We start from the raw sequence: 5,903 nt of genomic DNA on the forward strand, positions 1-5,903 counted from the left end.
GTTGGATTCCTGATCATTGGATCATGGGTTTGATTCTCAGGCTGGGTGGTACATTGTGTTCTGAAGCAAGGGGCTTCATTAAAACCACTTCATATATTTTTTATTTTAAAATTTAGTGTGTTTTTTTTTTTATATTTCAGTTTATTTGTAGTAAACACATGCTAAGCTACATATATGTGTGTGTGTGTGTGTTATGCAATTTATTGTTCCCATATTTAACGATAATTAAAAAAAATAACAGATTAAAGTGAAAGAAAGGAAAACTAATAATAATAATAATCCGAAATGACAGTTAAAATTGGAATGACACCATTGTAGATATATATAACCTAACGTAAAAGCTCAAAAATTGGATAAGAAATGAAGGCGGGATGGGATGGGGAGAGGGTGAGAGAAAGCGGGGTTGTTTGGAATTTGATGCTGAGGTATCAAGCAAGCTAGAATAAATAAGCTGATTTAAAAATATGCAGAGCTGCTGTGAATATTCTTATCCTTTACCTCTGATATTCTGTTGATTAGGCTGATTTGGGGATTCACTGAATATTCGGAATTTTTTCAATAATCCCTAACAAATCATTGAGTAAAAAAATCTAGAAATTCACTCATCGGCCTCAATTAAACAACAGCTGATTACCTGGTTGCTCTACATATTTTCCAGTTGTTAATAACTAATTTATAAATTCCTTAAAAGGAGTCCAAAGAATCATTCTAGATTTCAGCCATCAAAGGAAGAGTACATAATGCCTGTACTCTGTTCTATGACTTGTCAGTTAGTTAAGGGAGGAGAAATTAATAAGAGTCCTTGGCAGGATTTGAACTCAGAACATGAAGAGCCAGAAGAAATACAATAGATTTTCTCCTTGATCTAACAATTCTGTTAGCTCACTGCCTTTCTAATGATAATAATAATAATAATAATGGTTTCAAATTTTGCTGCAAGGGCAGCCATTGTAGGGGATGTGTTGATTACACTGACCCCAGGGTCCAACTCGTACTTATTTTATTGACCCCAAAAGGATGAAAAGGCAAAAACCAACCTTGGTAGAATTTGAACTCAGAATGTTAAGATGGAAGAAATGCTGCTAAGCATTTAGCCTGATGTGCTAACGATTGCCTTACTGATGATAATAATAATAATAATAATAATAATAATAATAATAATAGAGAGAGATAAAAGGGAGGATAAGAAGAGAAGTAGCAAGAAGGAAGGAAAAAAAGCAGGTGATAGTGCTGATTGACCAATGGTGGAAAAGCAGCCTATGGTACAGTTGGGTAGAAGGTGGAGCTGTGATGCCAATAATGCTGGGGGACAAGAACTTTGTACAAAGAGTTTTTTCAAAACCATTTGCAGTTCCATAGTTGCAGTAATAGTAGTAGCAGAGGAGAATCAATGAGAAAAATTTCTATTCAGAAGGGTTGGGGTGGGGAGAGAGACAGGGAAAGGGACAATTACGTTGACCTCAGAAGAATAATTAAAGTCCAAGACAAAGTCGATCTGACTGATGCGATTTGAACCTAAAATGACATAACTAAATGTTGCAAGGCGTATTTTCCCCCAGTGCTCTACCAACTGTGCCAACCCACTGCCTTTCTTTTATTTAAATAATAGATGCCTTGAGTAGCTAGACAAGAATTTTAATTTTAAAAAAACAAAACAAAAAACCCCTCAAAAGGTCATCATTGATATTGGGTATGGTTTGAACCCATGACCTCGCAGCAATGGTAAGATACCCAACAGGTAACCCATGAAGTCAACCATTGTACTTCATGTTAAGGTATAACATACGAAGTGTGGGGAAGTTGATTGAATTGACCCCCAACTTAAAACCAGGCTGCTACTTATTTCATTGACCCCTGTAAAAGGATGAAGGACAAAGTGAAACCCAATGAGATTATGAACTTCGAACCCCTTATAACTGACTAAAATATCACAATGCATTTTTTTTGTGTAGTCCTCTACTGATTCCATCATCCACCTCACCCTTTGGCACAAGGCCTTAATTTTGTATGAGAAGGGTGGAGCTTATTTTCTTGAAAACCCACTCCAGAAACAAAAGTTGAACCCTTGGTGGGGTTTGAACACAACAACACTAAAACACTTAGACCAATATTCTATCGTTAGGGACTAACCATTTTGGGTTAGGTCTAACATCCCACTGTTTCTCTGCCAATGGTTAAGGGTCTATTTTATACTTTTTTTTTTTCGTTTTTAATTTTTATTACGCACAGGAGGCCCTCATGCTTTTTTTTTTTTTTTTTTTTTGAAGGAGAGAGGACAGAAGGAACACGAGATGGAAACCAGGGGAGGAATAAACTATGCAATTCAAACTGGTTCACAATGACAACACTGTCAGAGAGTTTATCTCTTGTTCTATGACATTAATAATAATAATAATAATAATAATAATAATAATAATAATGACATGAAGTACAAGAGTTACATGCTATGGGAAGAAATAGGGGACGTTGTATCATTGATGCCTTTCTCAAAGCAGTTGTCCACCAGCTACTATTCATTTGCTGACTTCAGCCTTTGGCTGTGGCCATACTGGGGCACAGGAACAGTAACACTAACTATTTCGAACAATGGAAGAAAGCCAGAAATTGGGGAGGGTGTAGTTGAGTGAACCCACCCACAGTATTTGATAGGTATACTCAATCAATTGATCCTCCAGAAGGATGACAGACAAACTTGACCACAGAAGTCATGGCTAATCACCAAGTGACATTATTTCCTGGCACTCAATTGTTTCTGCCACATCATCATCATGGCTAAATTATGACAATTGTGTGTGTGTGTGTGTGTGTGTGTGTGTGTGTGTGTGTGTGTGTGTGTATGCAACAATCACATATGTAAATTTTCTTATTTTAGAAGTGTCGAATGTATATGAGGCTTCTAAAACCAATATGTATATGTGTATATATATATATATATATATATCTTCACACAGACACCACGTCAAGGTATGTATATACATACATATATATATACATATGTGTGTGTATACATACACATATAAAATAAATGGGTACCCTCTAAAGTACCCTTTCATCTGTGCATACGCTACTCATTATTACAGTGTCCAAATGTGTTCAATCATTAAAGACCGCACACAGCATGTTTGCTAAATACTAGAAGAAATATTTAAATGCATCAAATGACATTTTGTTTCTGAAAATAAATCTTTCAAAATGGTGTCTATTATTGAGGTGTGTGTGTGTGTGTGTGTGTGTATATGCACATATTTCATATTTGTGTGTGCATATACAATTGGAATGCATGAATGATAAAATGTCCTAAAAAGTAATATATATATATAGGGTAAAAACCTCAATGAACCATTTTAAGAGCATGACAGCCAATATGTCTGATCACGATTAACTCTGGACCGTGTCAAAACTGGACTATGAGCAACAAACAATGCCTGATACCTCGTTAACAAGCTATCTATCAATCTTAAAAAAGGAAAACAAAAAAAAAAAATGGAAGAAACACATCCGTTAAAAAGTAGGGTGATCCAGGAAATATACATCATACATCAACCCAAATCAGAAACACATGGCCATAAACACACACAACTTTTAAATCAATGCAGAGTGCATTATCCTAGAGAAATACTAAATACAATCGTACACACACTTAGGTGAAAACTGTGGTGAAGATTTATAGCACAACTCAATTTGGGTAGTGAAATTGCTTGTTTTTTTTTGTTTTTTTTTAATCTTTGCCTGGGATCTGGAAAGTTTCAAGCCTACCACCTCTGAAGTACGCACACAGTGTGAGTAATTAAGTAGGGAAAATAAACAACAACAAACCCCAACGCCCCCCCAGTATGATTTCATTAACAGAGACCTCATCAGGATACCAGGTACAAAGGTACAATAACAAAAAAGTAAAGGGGCAGGAGGGAGGATATTTCTTTAGGAATAGAAATTACCAAAGAGAGAATGAAAGCAATTTTTTTTTTTTTACCACAGCCATGTGGAAAGGAATGATGGCTTTGGTAAACATTTTAATAGTTGTTAGGAGTCTTCTAACTACATCTGTTGACTGTTCAACTTTGAGCTGTAAGTGATGATGGTTGTCAGATTTTCCATGAGGAATGGGGCATGTAGCGTTAGGTGTGTGTGTGTGTGTATAGTTTGTCACGTTTTGGGAGCTCAACAACACAACATAATGGCCCAAGAAAGGCTCAAAAGCACAACTGTGATTGTTGTGTTGGCTTCACAACAAATGCTGCAATGAAGCGAAAGTACACTCACATGTGTGTACACACACTCCTGCAGTACCATTAGTTTTAAAATGTACTATGACTATTATGTTTTGAATGGATGAAGAGTCTACACTGTATGTACAATAGTAGTGAAGGTCACCAATTTGGATTGTCTTTGAATCTGGTTTCACCAGCAATGAAAGAAACTACTCGCTAATGAAAATAGCCCAGACTAAGAGCAATTGGGCAGCCTGCAAATCAATAAATACAGAAATGTCGATATACTTAGACATGTAATGGTGTGAAATGTTAGGTGAAAATGACAGATAGTTATTTTACACACACTCAGACCTGACAAAAGTGGCAGGGGTTCCTAGCTCATTGGCCCCTGCTTCCTCAACAAAATACATGCTCAATGTTTGCCTGGAGCAAATACAGACTATCGACTCCTATCAACTCAAGATCTATGCTCGACATATCTTGAGTAAAAAAATAGCTCGTCGCCACCTGCCTCTTCCAGAAGATCCAGACTCAATGTTAGTCTGGAGCAAACAAGACAAGGCAGTAATCTGAGCTCTTAATAACTTGTGTATATCTCTGGTGCCTCTGCACTACATATCTACCAAACCTGCTTACTTTTACACCTCCCCAATCTAGCTTATTGGGAAGGTCATGGTTGGAACGTCTCTGTCATCACAAGTCTACGGGAACAGGACTGATCTGGGATAAATGGTAAGTGGACACTTTTAGAAACAGAGTGAAAGAAGCTGAAAAAGCGGAGAACTAGCATAAAAACCTAAAAATCAGAGAGCTGGGTTGTTGGTATACCAGTGAATGGGCAAAAGTTAACAGAGAATACATTGTGTATGTGTGAGAGTGGGTGGATGTATGGTAAACACTAACCCATTCGTATTCACACACAGTACAAACATATCTTCGTGATGTAGATGTGTGTAATCGCTTTGTAGACATACACACAACCACACGCCCACCTACATGCAGACATACATACATATGGACTTAAGATTTACACTTAAGGTTTATGCGTGTGCATGAGAAAGGTGGTCAGATGAAATGAGGGTATGTCGTTAAGGTGTTAAATTTTAGAAGGAGAACACACTGGAGCCCTCCCACCTTACACACACAGTCTCTCAAATAATGTTCAGTTTAAATAAATGTAGTGTTGCAATGATGTTGGTTGTGGTTTTGGTAATAGCAGTAGTAGTAGTAGTAATAATAGTAACAGAATTGCGATGATGTTGGTAGTAATAGTAGTAGTAGTAGTAGTAATAGCAACAAAAACCGTAGAAATAGCAGTAGTAGTAGTAGTAGTAGCAGTGTTGTTGTTGGTGGTGGTGGTGGTAGTAGTAGTTGTAATAATAGTAATAGCAGCAAGAGAAAAACAAGAGAAGCTGGCAGTTGGCTGCCATTTCAAACTGGATGGGGGCAGGATTGGGAGGGAAGGGGGGAATACCTATAAAGAAGAAAGGAGAGAGAGAGAGAGGACAGAGGAAATGTGTGTATGTATGTATGTGTGTGTGTGCACAAGTGTGTTAGGGAAAAGAAAATGACAAGGACGTAAAGAATGTTTTTTCTTTTTTTGAAATCTTTCTTTTAAAATGTTATTGTTATATAAATATATATAAAGAAAACACACAGGTGAAAAAAAAAAATTTTTTTTTAAGAACA

General features: G+C 36.7%; 1 protein-coding gene across 1 annotated transcript in view; it reads right to left on the minus strand.

The window, feature by feature from the left end:
- The window catches only part of LOC106880767 (sarcoplasmic/endoplasmic reticulum calcium ATPase 1), a 119,941-nt gene that overhangs the window by 22,978 nt on the left and 91,060 nt on the right, over window positions 1–5,903 (minus strand). The gene's annotated exons all lie outside the window — the stretch shown is intronic.

This window comes from Octopus bimaculoides, chromosome 25, assembly GCF_001194135.2.
Source record: "Octopus bimaculoides isolate UCB-OBI-ISO-001 chromosome 25, ASM119413v2, whole genome shotgun sequence".
NCBI classification, from domain to species: Eukaryota; Metazoa; Mollusca; class Cephalopoda; order Octopoda; family Octopodidae; genus Octopus; species Octopus bimaculoides.